This window comes from Fistularia commersonii, chromosome 21, assembly GCF_037954325.1.
Source record: "Fistularia commersonii isolate RoL2024-O1a breed Wild chromosome 21, RoL_Fcom_v1.0, whole genome shotgun sequence".
Classification (NCBI taxonomy): Eukaryota; Metazoa; Chordata; class Actinopteri; order Syngnathiformes; family Fistulariidae; genus Fistularia; species Fistularia commersonii.
Window position 1 is genome coordinate 6,365,358 of NC_141304.1, and position 16,889 is coordinate 6,382,246.

General features: G+C 37.6%; 1 protein-coding gene and 1 long non-coding RNA gene across 8 annotated transcripts in view; one reads left to right on the plus strand and one right to left on the minus strand.

The window, feature by feature from the left end:
• The window catches only part of foxp1b (forkhead box P1b), a 154,519-nt gene extending 144,220 nt beyond the window's left edge, over positions 1–10,299 (minus strand). For 2 of the 5 annotated variants that reach the window (XM_086167871.1, XM_086167868.1), the window contains exon 1: positions 9,938–10,228. The gene's annotated coding sequence lies outside the window, so the exon portion shown is untranslated. Of the gene's footprint in view, positions 1–9,937 lie in introns of all 5 variants that reach the window. The other 3 variants (XM_086167873.1, XM_086167870.1, XM_086167869.1) reach the window with 2 other exon arrangements.
• LOC147222171 (uncharacterized) lies at positions 9,352–16,543 on the plus strand. 3 transcript variants are annotated; one of them, XR_015107745.1, is made up of 4 exons: positions 9,352–9,743; positions 11,137–11,280; positions 14,377–14,521; positions 15,518–16,543. It is a non-coding gene; the product is annotated as an uncharacterized LOC147222171 (long non-coding RNA). The 3 variants fall into 3 exon arrangements; XR_015107744.1 differs by having other exon boundaries at positions 9,732–9,869; XR_015107743.1 differs by lacking the exon at positions 9,352–9,743 and adding an exon at positions 10,343–10,453.
• Positions 16,544–16,889: the final 346 nt, after the last annotated feature.

The following is a 16,889-nucleotide window of genomic DNA, read 5'->3' on the forward strand; positions in this document are numbered from 1 at the left end:
ATATATACACTTTTTTGTAATTTCTTTTTTAACGTAGACAGTTTGTCAAACCTAGAATTATGTTGGTTTATGCATTAATGTTGGACCTCAGTATTAATTCTAAACTGCTTTGAATTTGCTACTTGATTGAAAACTGGAGCAAATTCTATTTTAATTTTTGAATATGATATCTGGTCTGCTTTAACATACTTCTATTTTGGTCAAAGTTGCCTTGAAACTGCTTCGAGATACCTGTCTGATTATTTTATAATTAAATGAATAATCCGAAATGGTTCATTAACAGAATTTAATATTGTATATTTAATTCTTTACAACACTACTTGTCTAAAAAATTACGTATTAAAGTCCCAAGGCATAGCTTATTAGCTTGGTACTGGGTCATATGAAGCAGATCTAAATCCAATACTGTCTTTACTATATTTTTTACCATTAAGGAGGTGTTAAATATAAGTGTGTCTGTTCTTGGTCTATTTAAAGTAACGTTTTATATCCATTTGCACCCCCATAGAAAATCATGAAAACATTTATTACAACAAACCTAGCTTTAGCACCTAGCTGCTAAACATACTGAAGCTTAAGGGAGAGTAGTTGAGTGACATTCAATGATAATTTGAGATTTGTTTTACTACAGCTTGGAGAAGCTGTGAAATTGTATTTAAGCGATAGTCCAAAATATGTTGAGGAAAAATTAATTATTAATACTTGTGTTCTAAAGAATACTGGTATATCTCATTATCAAGAGAGACAAATCAGACCACAAAACCATGTCTGTCTGCTTCTTTCATCGTGAACTGTTTATCTAGTCAGGCCGCGCAATGGTAAACCATACCATCAACTTCAATAGATTAATTCCCTCCTTGGCTAATCTGCTGGCCAAAATGATAAACAAAAAAAATAAATAACTCCTGTGAATATAGCCATCTCCAACTGAGTGGTTTGGGAATGGAGCCCCACCCTGTTTACAACACTGAGAACAAAAACAAACTCCCTCCAAGGAGCCAGTGCAAATGCAAGTCACACACTCCAACCAATATAGACAAAAAACAACAATGTCTGAGGATCTACTGGGAGAGTGGGTTATCAAACAACCCCATGCACACAAACAAGCAGTACATCTCTATTTGTTTGAAGGAGGGAACCGAAAACCAAGAAAAAAACTGTCTCTGAAAAGAAGAGTTGGTGTGAAAGTGGAACTAAATGGCAAACAAAGTCAAATTGCACCTCATCAATCCAAAACTCAGGTCAAGCAAATTACCAGGAGTCAAGGAAAATGCCATCACCACCTCCTATGAATAAATGTCAAATCAATTTAGTATGACAACACAGAAGCAAACTCCTAGTAAACACCTCAGTGACTACATAGGAACATATACATTTGTTAAACATTGGATGTTAAACACAGATAAGATAAACAGTGCTGTATCATCATTAGCTGGACCATGCAAAGATTGAAATGCTGATACCTTTTATAAAGAAAATAGGTAGAGCAAAAAACGCATGTAATGGTCTCGGGGTTTGCCCTGCTAAAAGTTTAAGGCAGAGTATTATCAAACTGATCATGAATGGTCCGCTATGACTGGGCTCGGATTATTGTGGACCGCAAAACCAAGTGACTTACTTTTTACTTCTCACTCCGATAGAAAACATGTATCGAAAACAGTAAGGCAGTTAACTAACTGAGAACTAACTCTAGTTGGTGGTTGCTAATTCTACCAATCACCAGCCTGTAGACAGACGTACAAAGCAGGCTTTTCTGTGATTGACAGAAAGACAACAGATAGAAGGCAAGTTATGCCGGCCCTGAGCTTTGACTGACACAAATGAAGACTAGAGCTTGAGACGACATGAAGTTGACGAAGGTGGCCAAATGGCCATTGTCTATGCACAACAAACTCTATACTCACCATCATTCAACCAACTACATCTGGGGAAATGTGTTGGCATATTTCAGATCTTGTCCGTTCAATATCAAGGATTTGTTTCAGAATCAAAATTGTCATACACAATCTTACAATCTAATACCAAGCAAAGATTGTATTATCACATCAAAAATCTCATCTGGCTAAGCATATTTATTTGACCTTCTTTACGATCACTGGAAAACATAACGTACACTAACAGTCACCTTTGATAATATCCAAGACAATGTTTCCTTCGAAATATAAGTAAAACTATGCCGTGCTATGCAGTTTTGAACTGGTGTGATATTTTTCATACAAATCCATTCAGTTACTATAGATTCTGAACTCAATGATATTGCTTAGTCCAACCAGCGCTTCAACTGCATAAAAAATATAGATGTTTCTGATAAATAAAATCACTGTAAATAAGACTGTATCAGTGACACTAGCTAAATTAGCCAAATCTGCTGCCAAGTGTTTAACCAACATGTTCAACAATCACAGTAGTATGCTTTCCTCTGCGCTCCAGATTCATCAGCCAGTAGTAGCACCTCCACTGATGCACTGCATTGCATCTCAGGTAATTACTGCTCGCCAAGTACCACCCAGCTGGTAAATATATATCACATAAACAAGCAACAACCTGCCAATTAGCAACAGACGTTCATTATAGGGGGGGTTCAAAACTACATTTTATACAGACAGAAGACAGCAGTTATGAAAACAGAGCCTTCAACTTCAAAGTGAGCTTATATCCATTAACTGCAGTTAAAAGTACTTATGAACAATAGTTTCTGAAAACAATTATATTGATATGTCGTGAAAAAAATATACATATATCTTTTCAAGTGTATCTTACTTAGCAACATGACAAAATATACACAACAGGAAAAGTGTTGTTCCGACAAGTAAAGACTTTAAAAATTGAACATGGAGTTCTCACAGATGAGTGAATTGGGAGAGTAACATTGTTGAATTCAAAGGCAAAGAGAACAGCTGCAGTAACAGTCTGTCAACAAAATTTGCATTGCTGCTCTCTCCTCATCTCCATTACTTGTCTCTCCTCGAGCCCACGGAGCTGCCGGCTCAGATCTGAGTACTCTGATGGCTTATCACATAGCGAGCAGCAGGCTAAGCCGGAGTGATGCGCCCAAAAGACATGATCAAAGCGCACCAACTTTCCACCCAGCAATGATGATGGAAGAGCAGGACCTGCCATGTTATGTTTCTTATTAGGCAAGGACTGCCAACTGAAAACACAGTCAAGAAGTCAAGGATGAGGCACTTCTAGATTGTGCTCCTGCAACCTTATTTTAGATTAGACTGTCTTCTACAGTTATTCCTGTTTAAGTTAAAAGACTAGCATTTTCATGCAGGTACATGCTATTTCCTTTTTCTCGTCTTCTCTCACTGACCAAATGGGAAATGAACCTACAAGTTTTTGTTTCATAGCTTCAAACATCCAGTATTGAATTGATTCTTTCCCTTTTATTTTATTTTTTACTACTTTTAGGGGTTTCATTCACTTCATTAAAATATACTTGGCCTGGTCACCCAGGTATATTTGTCGATTAACTGCTAAGTTATTCTGTCCTCTCACTCCTGTACCTGTTTCTTACTGGAAAGGCCAATGTGTACCAGCTGATGGATGTATCCAGTATTGGATGCATAGATGTTCTGGAACTGAATCAAGTCAAGCACCGATTCTTGGGAAAGACTGGAAATACATCAGGCAGCTGTTAGGTTGATGGAGCAGATGTGCATGTTGCTTGCAGCAGCATTAAGCTAAGGAGTTTCAATCCCCTGCCCAATATTTCATACTTCCTTTTGTTTCTATATTGATCATTTTAACAGCAAGATCACATAAACACTACATAGTTGATTATCCACAGAGAAAAAAAGATGGTTGTAGTATTGCCTCACATTGCCTCTTATACAAGGAAGTTCTGAACCAGCATGGCTCTTTTCTTTATTCAGTCATGTCATGTGTCCAGGGATGAAGACACTCAATGACAGACCAATTTTCAGCAACAGCTTCAACAATAAGTATGGCATAAGCACAAACATCTGTAAAGCTTCAGAGTAGGGATACACGATAATCAATTTTGGCAGACGTCCCAAAAATGCATTACTATAAGCCACCGAGCTAAGAACTGAAACTGATACCAGTGTGTCAATGTTTTTGTAAATATAGCGTCACTGGACAGAATATTGTAATTTATAAAGGAATGCAAAATAGCTACTGAAGTGAAGTATTTCTGACTTTTAATAATAAATTACTGTATATTGAAATAGTTTTTGGTAAATTTTCATTTTTGTGCTGCTTTGTATACCTCTTTACAATAGCTGATCAAATGCTGATCAAACAACAAGGGCAATAGACAGGAAAAAAACTGGACTAACTAGAAACTAGTAATAAAGGGCATTCACTTTGTCCCAATAAGCACATGATGCAAATATGTCACTCAAAGACCAGTGAGATTACCAGTTGTATTATTTGCATACAATTTACTGCAATGTACTATTTCTAAGGCAATCAGGCTGCACAACTAAGCATGAAGGAATTACATCCTTTGTTCAACAGCACAAAATTATGTCACTGTAGCTACAAGAATCCATGGCTCTTGACCAAACTTCTACCAGAGCTTGTCAGCCATTAAGAGTGTGTCAGTATTGCATAAAAGAGGCACAACAATATGGGAGGGTTGCTACTTCCCTCTGTTTTATGTGTAACTTTGCAATGATGAAATTGGGACAATGCACAAGCCCAATGAAGTTTGGAATCTGACACTTAAAAAATCTCATTTGAACTGTACTTGGGCCTCGAGGATAATTCAGGTGCCAACACTACAAAAATCTACGAGAACAGTAGGCGCTGTGAGTCTGCATAGAAATATTTTTATCACTACTTCTACACATCCATCCTGAGGAAAAAAAAAAATCCTTCCACAACAGATTCAGGGTTTTCCCCCCAACACAGAGAAGAAGCGCAACTTCGTGATGAAAAACTGTCACCATGGGCAAAAAAAACAAACATTACAATCGAAATCAATTCATGGTGTGATAGTCAACAACTAAGAGACACAAATGAAAGTGAGAGGTATCAAATGAAATATCCAAGGAAGTAAGCATTTGTTCTCTGCAAATTGCAGAAGTACAAATGAGAAGAAACAAAACACAGATCTAGTGTAACCAATTTTCATTGGTAGCTTTGAATCCCCCCACCCACCCACCCCCAAAAAACATAATTCCCTTGGGCTCCGTGATACTCCGCAGCAAATGACATGACACTGTGAGTACTGTCAGTTTGATGCAAAATTTCGAATAAATAATTTAACAAATGAATGAAAAGCTGAAAGTGGAGGTCAAGTAATCATCAGATGATGGAATGTTTGTTAATAATTGGAGAGTGATGTACAAACTGGACAGCTGATATAAACAGGTGGTAAGGTTTCATCAGGAGGCTTGAACACAGAATGCAGCATATGGTGGAGCCCCCCCCCCCCCGTGTTTGGAGTAAAATGTTTGAAATTTACCTGCATCTTTTCTGAACAGACAAGAGACCTGGCTATTTAAGCTACTGCAGCATTTGATAAGGCTCAAATTCTCATAAAAAAAAATAAAAAAAAACATTTGGAAAAAAGCCTGTAAGCTTTAAACTATGAGTCATTCACTAGCTCTGAAATTTACAAAATCTTGTGGAAACTGACTTTTTTGTCAATAATGTTGAATTGTTTACATCAAAATCATCATACAACCTGCGAATATAAAAGATTTATCAAATTGATACATGCATTTGATTGAGCTGTTGGGGCAAAGTTTCAGAGCTTCACTGTGATTAATTACTATCCTTGTTAAAAGCGCAAGAGACCATATACATACATTCACCAAGGTTAAGGCAATATTTTCTGTAATATTAATGAAAATATCTGGTGACATTTTTATGTAAATGAACACATTATGACACAGTGTAACTAGCTACCAATGTTTTAGTGTTCTTTGTTAAGATGGACTCCATCATTGAGATGAGGACGGGCAGCTGGACTCAATTCCATAACTCAATTAAATACATAAAACTATTTATTTGAACAACAGGATAATGTGTATGGTAAAATTGACGGAAAAGCAAGTCGTGCTTGGTGAAAAATACAGATATCAGTAAAGTATCTAATCAACTGATATGAATCAAAGAGAAAGCTTCAACTGTACTTAAAGGTTATACAAGCAATGCCGTAACAGCTAGCCCATCTATCATGAGACAACCCTCTGGTGAGTACAGATACAGTGCATCAAAAAAATAAGTATATAATGACTTGTGTTCCTTGTTTAAAAAAAAAATATATATATATATTTTTGTCATAGTAAAACACATTTTGGACATAAGGCACCTTCTCCTATTTTCTATGTGAGGTCATCCACTCTGACATCTGAATATTCTGTCTATTAAATATGCTATCTTGCAATAGTAGCAGAAGTGAAAAGAACTGTGTATATGCTTCATGATTCGGATATGCATCATATTTTTATGGGTTCTTTCTTGCCTATGCTCCACTGCTTCACAAAGTGTCATCAAATTTGGTCCAGTAGTTTTTATGTAACCCTGAACAGTCAGATGGACAGACAGACAAACGGCACTGAAAATATAGCCTCCTTGGCAGCAGTTATGAATGCAAGGCACGATACAGTGCATTGTCAGCTTTCTTTCAATGCATATTCTCCTTTTCAAGTATTTCTTTATCATATTCAAGAGCATGGCATCAGCTGTATTGTGACATAAAATCTGGTTTGAGTGTTCTCCTCAGCATCTGATAAACTGAAAAGAATCTTTTTTTTTTTAAATCAAAGATAAAACACGATTGTAGATCGCAGTTTTTTATCAGGATTAAGCGTAATGAAACAAGAAAATAGTCAATCAGAAATGGACTAAAGTAAACCTACATAGTGGTTTCAAGTCATGTGCAGGATAAATATCATTTACCTATTCCATGTTGAGTTCTGGAAAGAGAACACTTGAAGTAAAGTGGATTTAGTTGCTTGAGGTAATTGAGGGTAAGAATATTCTCCCTTTCCTTCCATGGATGGTGTATTTGTCTGCATTTTTTAAATTATTGAAAGTTGACTATATAGGACCTGTAATAATGGCTTTGTTACTTAACACCTGTTTTGGGCATTTTGCCCAAGAGACTGAGGAGCTCCTCAGAGCACACCTGTAACTGCCTACTCTCTGACCACTAACACCCGCAAACGCAGAGAACGGTCTGCCTCAACATACCACAGGGACTGGGACACACCAGCCTTCACAAATATTGCCTGCAAATATTGTTCTGATTTGTTATCCTAAACATTTAACTAATATACCTCTCACAAGCATGCTGCACTTGTGTTCGTATGGCCCATACTCTTCCCCTTTGTGCTGTGTGAATCATACACACAGACGCACGCACACGAAAGAAAAAAAAAAGAGGAAAAAAAAAAAAATCACATGACAAATCCATTTACCAGAAAATCCCTTTATTCATCTGTCACTTGTTTTGCAGGGAAAAAAGTTCAAGAAGCTGTTTTGAGAATATCTTGTTTCTGAAATCAGATAAAGGGTGAATCTGGCAAATAAATGTGAAAAAATATAACAAATGCATAGCCTTGTTCCCACACTGGCCTGAAAATAACTCTCCTTATCATTCAGCTGCAAGTGAGGGTGCACAGCCAGTTTACAGCCTGTTCCCAGTAAAGGGTATTTCAATATGTGTTCACAAATACTGAGCCATCAGATGAAAGAGAGGGCCGCTCCACTCAGGGACTGGAGTCCTCACACTGAATGCATGAGTGACTGATTACTTTCTTACTGGTTTAACCTAAAACTCTCTACAAAGAAGAGCTGAGCCATAGCCTGAAGAGGGAAACTAGAAACAAGAGCTTTCCAAATAATACAAAAAAATCTGATTGGTGTATTAAGGAGCTCGTATCGTGCAATACGTCCAGCTGCTCTTCGCAATTTAGAGCTTTCCGATTCCTCCCTGCCAACAGAATGAATTCAGTTGTCGAGGGGCACAGAAACTACAGTCATTTTTGTTTCTAGTAGCAGACACATGGGACAGTGTTAGCCTGTTCCCATCACAATCAGCAGAAGGCTGAATGCCTGATAGCTGTGTCAAACAGGCCAGAAAAGTTGCACAAAAAAAGAAAAAAAAGTTCATCCTATGTTTTAAAACCTGGGTCAGCATTTGCGAAGGTCCATTTCTGCATAAGTGAGCACACAAACCCCAGTGCCTGTTCAAATAGTCTGCAGCTCTCCCTCAGGCAGCTCATGACAACAGCCCAGCAGCAGCACTGTTTGATCTCCAATGTTTTCCTTAATCTGGGTTGTCAAGGTTCGCTTGTTGGAGGCTGTTTACTTTACTTCTCCTACAAAAAAAAAGTTTTTTTTTCCCCCTCAGACAATGACTAATCCAAAGACCGGGAAGGAGGGAGAACCGCCAGCAAGTTGTTAAAGCTGCAGTTTTCCTTTTGTAAATTTTTAGATGGTCCAAGTAGGCAGCTTCCAATCTTAAAAGTATAAAATACTATTTTAATACTTCACTCTCATGTTTGTACTTCACTCTCAACGGATAATGCATACATTTGTAACACAAGCCTTTATTGGTGGTAATGTTAAATCAAAGAGTATTACATCAGAACCAAATTTGTAATATGCATATATAGACAAATATATATATATATATATATATATATATATATATATATATATATATATATATACACACACACACACACACACACACAAGCACAGAAAAGTCTTCATTAGAGATTTAACTTTTGGGTTTTATTTGGCTTTAATGCACCTGCTATGTTTATTAAAATAAGTGTTTACTCATAAATATCGATCTGTGTGGCTTAACTTTGAAAGTTTCAAAGGTGTAATACATATTCAGAGCTAAATTCTTTTAGAGTGGAAAAGAAATTCCCTCGTGTTAGAAACAACACCATAATACAATTTAAAGAATGATTCTGACGGGTAATAATAGTCTTAAACTTCAATAGATTTAGTGCTATGAAAAATGTCCAGCCATGTCAGGTTCATTCGACTGGCCTCGCTTTTGTCGCCCTCACCAAGCAAACCCACAGCACGGCTCCTCACTGTCCGCGCGGTACTTTAACTGTATATTTTTTAAAGGATTAAAAAAAATAATAAAAATAAAAGAAACGCCGAATGCTGTGAATCCTTTGTGTGAACGTACGTCTGGGAGTGAATATCCGCTTAAAGTGCGTTGTGTAAGTTTCAGTCTTACCGCTGAGTTGACAAGCCGCAGCCAAACGTCAACTCTCAGTAATGCGCATCAAGAACAGCCAAATAAAAATAAAGTGGAGGCTAAAGAGGCATTAGCCGAAGTTATGAGAAGTGCTTAGAACCGGCAGCGGTGCCTTCCCCCGGCCGTCCAGAGAGGGGGGGGGGCGGTCAACACGTGGGGAGAGGCTCCTTCACTCACGTTACTCCAAAGAAATCACGGCATTCAAACTCCCATTTCACTGTATAAGCCCTCGCTACTTCAACGGTTACAAGGTTTTCCAGGGGCGTTTACGCCATAACCACGCTTGTTTCAAAAGTATACCGATAATTGGCACTTTGAGCAATAATGAAAGTAGCATTGATTCGGAAATACTTTTTTTTTCGCCCTGATAGGTGCACTTCCCCTGTGAGAGGTCGTTTAGCCTGAACTCTTGTCTGAAGTTTAGCAAACTTTCTGAAAGCAGTTGTCCGCCGTTACAGTTACAGAGGACGCCACAACGGCAACACTTTACGGCGACGTCCAACGGCGCGGCTCAAATGACAGTAATAACGTACAGGTGTTTTATTCGCTTGCTTGTTTATTTCGATACGTGAAAATAACTCAAGTGTATAGCAACAGATAACATTTACGGAGAAACTCCGTGTTGTAGCGGCGGCAGGAGCAGCAGCGGCGGCGGCGGCAGGTATCCGGACAACCACACAGCAATGCTAACGCCAACATTAACGTTTACATGATAATTGTGAAACTTACCCGAGTGGGAAACGCTTTACGGCAGCTAACAGGCGCACGCGGACGACGCCGATTCGCTAGAGTGGGAGTTAGCGAGCCCGGCGCGCGCGAGCTCGTGCACCGAGAAACGCGTGCGACAACAAATCGCACGCCGTAAACACCAACAATATTACTCCGCCCGCCTTCCCCTTTGGTGGCGGAGGGGGACTAACTAACTAACTAACTTACTAACTAACTAACTAACTGACTAACTTCGTTGCCAACGGCTAAAGATAATCTCACCGTCGGAGCGGAGAGGGGGGGCAGCCAAAATGTTGAGTTTATCTCCCGGCCGTGTAGGGAGAGAGAAGAGAGACGTGTGTTCCTTTTTTTTTCTTTCTTAATATTTTAAACTAGCTGGAGAAAAAGAATGAGTGTAGAGAAAAAGAAAAAAAAAAGAAAAATCGCAGATTTGGATGTTGTTGTTAAGATGATCCAGGTCCGTGACGTCACATCCACCTGCTGGGTAAACAAGCATCATCGCGTCGTCGTCGCCAAGTACGATTCACACGCACGGAGTGGCACTTCGTGGGTTCTTTCTGTGGGGAAATCTAATGATATGCATTCGTTTCAGCTGAAAGTGTGACAGGGGGAGGGAGTGGGGGGGTTCTGTTTGAAAAAAAAAAAAAACTAAAATGACTACTAATTCACAACCGGGGCAGAATAAACTATTATTCCTGATTTGTACTTTCTCTTATCTGTTTTTCTTCTTTGATGTGAAGTTCATCGTAACTCTCTCTAAGCCCCACTTCAAACAGGTTAAATGCTTTGACCTGAACATCAAAGATGCTTTTAATCTCAATTGAGGGGATTTTTTTCTTACTTTAATTTTATTTTTTCAAACACTTAAAATAGTGTTTTGGGTTTTTTTTATGACAACGAAGATCATCAAGAGGCGTTTTCATTTTCTGACACCTAAACCTAAGATAAGTGAAGGGGCCTGAGATTCAAACAATCGCGACGATTGTTGCGGTTGAAAAGTTTTGCTTACTCTCCCTAGTTTCCCCCCTCCCGAACACGACTTGTGTTATTATTACAGTAATTAAAATCTCTGTTGCTTGTCTCCGAAGAGGAGACTTATCACGGGCCAGCTCAACAGTCCAGTTAATCCTCATTGTGAAGCAACATTAATTTAACCTCGAGAGAAAATATTTTAAGTCGTTTTTTTGTCCTTGATCAAGGTCTGAGACGCACAGCCCATTACAGCGTAAACGACATTACATTTATCATGGCTGCATCTGGGAGAGACGCCGCCGCCGCCGCCGCCCGACCCTCCAAGGAAGGCGTGTTTCTTGGTAGACAGCGACACCCTCTGGTCAGACATGGTAACAGCATCCCTTCCCTCCCCTTGGAAATAACGCAGAGGTTTATGGGCTTATGGTGATTTAACTTGGTCTTATAGTTTCATCAAACCATTCATTACTCTTTTTTTTTTTTAAATCACCTTAATCATTACATGGCCGTTTTATCGCTTTCTGACAAAAACAGTGTCTTCTCGCTCTGTTCAAAGCCTTTTTTTTTTGCATATTTTCCCACACTGATGTGTTTCTGCCAATCAAAGTGCTCTAAAGGGGTCAGTCTTTTGTTTATTTAATTTGAGTTTTTTTTTAAAGATAATTCAGTGAAAACACTCTGATAATGCTTTACATCATAACAACAGTAAATGTACATTTGTGAACAGAAGACCTTTATTTTTTTTCAGGAAAGTCAAAATGTTCTTTAACGTAACTAAACATTACTATTCTAACTTTGATATGATCCCCAGAATTAATCAACATTTTCAGTCTTCATCTGCAATGAGGAATAACAAGACAGCACATGATTCTGCAGAACATCACGCATTTAATTGCCTTTTCCAAAACCGAAAGATTTGCCACGTGTTTTCCATGTTTTTCCACATCGCCTTCGGACCTCGCTGACACCTGCAATTTATATCACAGTGTTTGACCTCTAAATACTTTGTGTTTGATCATATTTGATTTTATAGTTTATGGTTCTCATACCCATGAAACATGCTGCTATATTTTTTCTTTTCCCACAGGCTTTGAGCTCAAAATGCTCTTTGCGACTGTGCATGTGTGTATGGGTTGAATATTTTGTTGTGGCATTCATGGCGGATAGCTGGCGGTCAAAACCCAGGGACCCATTTTGGATGTATGCATTTCAAAAAGTTTAAAATTATATCTTATAAAAAATATATATATATGGATATATATATATATATGTTCTTATGGCTTTTCTGACTGAATTCAAAGTGAATCAGTTTTATAATTTTAGAGGAATACAAGTATTTAGCAGGACTTCCTGTTGACAGTAGCTGATTCTTAGGGTAATTTTCGATGGTGTCCATTAGGACTGGATTCCGAGTGTTATGCAAATTCAGGCAGATCTAACCCCTGTACAGTGGAGTCACACACCACTTCCTGTTCATTGAGGAAACAAACCTCTCTGTCTCTCGTGAGATTATCTGCCTGTTGTAAATCCAGTCATCACGGTACTTCAAGTCAAAATAAATCATTCTACACGATTTATATTGTAGGGTGAAACATGAGTGACATTACCTTCAGGTGAGGTTTTTGGAATCCCACACTTTTTAAAAATGAGAAAAATGGTTTGACTTAGTAGGAGAGCTCAGTAAGAAAAGAAGCATGAAGAAACATAAACTAAGAGATTTATCTCGAATCATATTTTACAGGAAAAACTCCTCCGTTCCCATCACCATAAAACTAACTAAGCATGTCTTTGGAAGTATAGTGTATCAAAACACTGGAGCTTGAAGCCGATAAATGGTCTGAGATTAAGCAAAAGTATTTCTGTTTTTTTTTTTAAGTGAAAAATAAAGTAAACACTTAAAGGAAAAAGAGGAAATCATAAGCAAGGAGTTCTGGGCCACAGGAGCTGGCACATTTTCACATTTTGTAACTTTGTTGTGAATTTAGATGAATGCTATTTCAAATTTCTGAATTTGGGAAAACACGAACCCACTTAAATGTATTTGAATGCAACAGACCGTTTCATGAACACATTGAATAAAAAGGAATCCTTGCAAATTTAACTGCCAAAATGAAACTTACCAAACACCAAAAGGAAGTAGCATGTACAGTTGAGATTGAAGGAAACACACACATAAGCACGCATATGCAAGCACGCATGCATGCACACACACACACACGCACACACGCACACACACACGCACACACACACACACACACACAGGTGCTTTCGAAGGATACTGCACTAAATAAGGAATGAACGATGAACTCGTTTTTTGAACATTAACCACAGATCAGTAAAATAATTCTTAAAAACGCAATGAAATATAGAAATAAGGGAATATATAGAAAGAAACAGAAATTGGGACATGGGTAAAGAATATGAATAAGTAGAAATCAGATATATGATTAATCACAATATAGACATATCAAATAGAAAAAAAGAGATAAATACCCTGTTTAAAAACTTGAGTAAGAATGTATTTCTTCTTTGAGACATTACAAATAAATATTTCATATCTATCAGGTAAACATAGGGAACGCAGGAATTAGTTTTGTATACATTAACCTTTAATTAAAAATGTACGATGAAAAATGTTAAGTTCATGCCAACAAACATCTTACTTTGAAGATTTGAGTTTGACATGAAAGAAAACTTAAACGATTTTTCAAAAAAAAAAAAAAAACAGTGCATCGTAAGTATGTCACATCTACACATTCTTGTATCATTCATCACAGATCACAAATTTGCCCCGAACAGTAATCTTATATAGGATTACTGCAGTCGTAAACACAATCGTCTGATGTAATTAATCACAAAACACTCAGATGTATATACACTGTGATGGAGTCAATCCAATTCATAATCTCAGCTCTCTAATTCTTCAGTGGCTTGATCTACATGTCAATACGGGATCCTTCAGCTCAGCGGAGCCTGACAACCGCGTGTCTGTGTCTGAATTTATTAGCATGTTTTGTCGGTGTCACGCCGCTGCTCTGTAGTGTGGATTAAGAGCCCGACTTGATGAAGTGTAGTTGTAAATTAATTGAGGATCACTATCAGCTACGTGATAGCCTCTCCACACACATGCACGCATACAACAAAGTAATTAGCTTTCTGTTAATTAGGTAATTAAGCAAATGAAAAGGAGCACCTCTTGATTTCCAAAGGGGATGAATGGCTTGCAGACAGTGCTGTTCCCTCGCTACTCAGGGATGCAGCATTCTGTGTGCTGACAGGAGTGCATGGAGAAGAAGCATTTTGTACGGGATGGGAGTGGGAGGGGGGTTTATTCAGAAAATAATATTTCCTTTAAAAAAACATAAAAATATTGGCAGTTTCCAAAGGCCCCCTCATAAGAAGATATTTTGTTCTCTATCTGGTTCAAGAATATATTTTTTGATAATCACTTTTTTCTCTCCACTCAGCAAATTTGTCAGGTGAATTTCCCATGAGGTGCAAAATCAGCAAGAAGTCCCCAAAAAATATTCACAAGACATTTGCATTCAATGAGCAAGAAACAATTCAACTATTAGGAAAATGGGCCCTCTGCTGGAAATGACTTAAAAATGGGTAGGTATTTCAAAACTTTTTGTTGGTAACAGATATTAGCAAAAAATAAATAAAATTGGAGGAAAAAAAACATTTGAAAAAATTGTGAATCCATTTTTGCCACAAATACAAAAAGACAAATGTAAAAATCATGGAGTGTCCTGAATTTCAGGAGGAAAATTCACATGTGTCTTTTTGTATTGGTGGCAAAAATAGATTAACAATTTTTTTCAAATGTTTTTTGCTTATTCTATGGTAAAGCAATGAACACAAATCGGAAATTCCCTTCGAATCGAGGTGAATAGTGAATAGTACAAGGTCTGGGACATTTCAAAACAGGTAAAAATAATAGAAATGAATTTGCTTATGAATACTTCCACTAATTCTTGCTTGAGTAGAGGTCAAATAAAATGAAATAAAACAAAAAACAAAAGATATAAATAAACATTTATGGAAGGAAGAAAGGTGAGTTGTCGGAGTGGGAATGTATGTATCTTATTTTTTTAGAAAAACACAGATTTTTTCTTTCTACTCTGAAAAATAAATAGTGAAATTGCATTATCAGGGTTTTGAGAAATACACATTTGTCACGAGTGAACTTCCCTTTGAGTCCAAATCATCTGACGGATCAATTTGCAAAAGATGGATGGAAGTTATGCATGATTTATGATTGGACAGGGCCACAAAGATATTCTGGTCTTGCTCATTTTAATTACAAATTTGAGTTTGTGCGCTGTGTTCTATTTTGAGTTGATGAAGACAAAGTTGGAAAAGTTTGCCAAAACACACACATACACACACACATACACACAAGGCCATCAATGATGGTCCCAAGATACACTTTTTAGAGATCACAATGAGCTCGACCTTCATGTAAGTTTTCACAACAATCAAACGTAGGGTATGAGAGACACGGCCCTGCAAAATTGAATTTTGGGATCTTAATTCCAGCACCACCATCCGGCTGATTGGACTCATATCTTTCAACAAGCATTTGCACATCATTTTCTGTTGCAGGGGCAGAGTCTCTCGGTTTTCGCAGCAATTGGAGCCGCTGTGGCAGAACGAACCACTTCAGGAGCTCAAGCCGAAAACCGATGAATAATTTGTCGCGTGACTCGTGTAACCCTCGACCGGTTTGTTCTCTTTGCACCATGACGATGTTCAGCAGAGTTCAGTCAGCTCATTTGAAACACTATTTTTCAGGGTTCTATTATTAAGGCACGAAGCACTGCATATTTTTTCATGCCAGTAAGCAGGTACCTGTGTCTCTCTTACAGGCACAGACGAGCCTTCATCACTGTAGACGCAAATATAAGGCTTTTGCAAAATATTGAAGATGAATTACAACCATTTAGTGAAAGTGCAAATCAAAGTGAGTAATTTTTTCCATTGTACCAGCATCTCGTCTTTACCTTAACAGTGCTTTCCAATATCCGTAAGTAGGAAAGGAGTTTATCTCCCATTTCATTTATGTATTCAAATTGGCCAAATAAGTTAAAATGAAGGAACTTCCAGCATGTGCACAAGATTCTTAATTCTATGTGAGTTTTTTTAAAGAAGCACTTTCACTTCATAACTACGAACATAGAATTATGAATGATGTTTTGTTTCATAATTTCTTATTTTCAATTAAGCATTTGTTCAAAATGTGAATTAAGCACACATCTTTGAAAAAAAAAATCATATCTGAGGTGCTTTATTCTTTTAGCTCCAACTGTCCATAAGACTCTTCAGAATGAGATCTCTGGGTAATGACAAGTTAATTTCAAGTAAATTACATCTTAACTTGTGAAAGAAGATGTGTTCTTGTATTTCAAACATTATTATGTTGGATACATAAAGTAAATAAAGCATTTTCATACTGGATAAATGGAAACCAACTATTTGTATGACAGCAGAAATTCAATACAGCTCATGTTTTCAAAAGGGCCTCTAAACAGCAAACTATTTCAGTTGGTAAATACCTCTACATCAAAGGTGACATTATTTCTGTAATTGGGCTGAATTTCCCCTCTGAACTTGAAATCTGACAACATGATGAGAGGATATGGCTGCCAAAGCTGCAGCACTTCCCATCAGAAGAAGCTGTAAAAACGGAGTAAACAATCAGGTGACAGAATGTAAGCATATCAGTATAAAAGATCTTTGTCTATGGAGGCTGATGGCAGCTGCTGTGGTCAAATGCATTGACACCCACAGTTCCAGGTTTTTCCGATAAGTATAAATGCATTCTTTACCGAAATGGTTGCAACTATATTTTGAAATAAATCATTTTTACCATACTTAAAAAAAACTAGTGTTATTCTGTGTTAAACATGACCCGATCATAATGCACAATATCGTGCATCATAAAATGTTTATCACATGCAAAGAATTAAATGTAGAC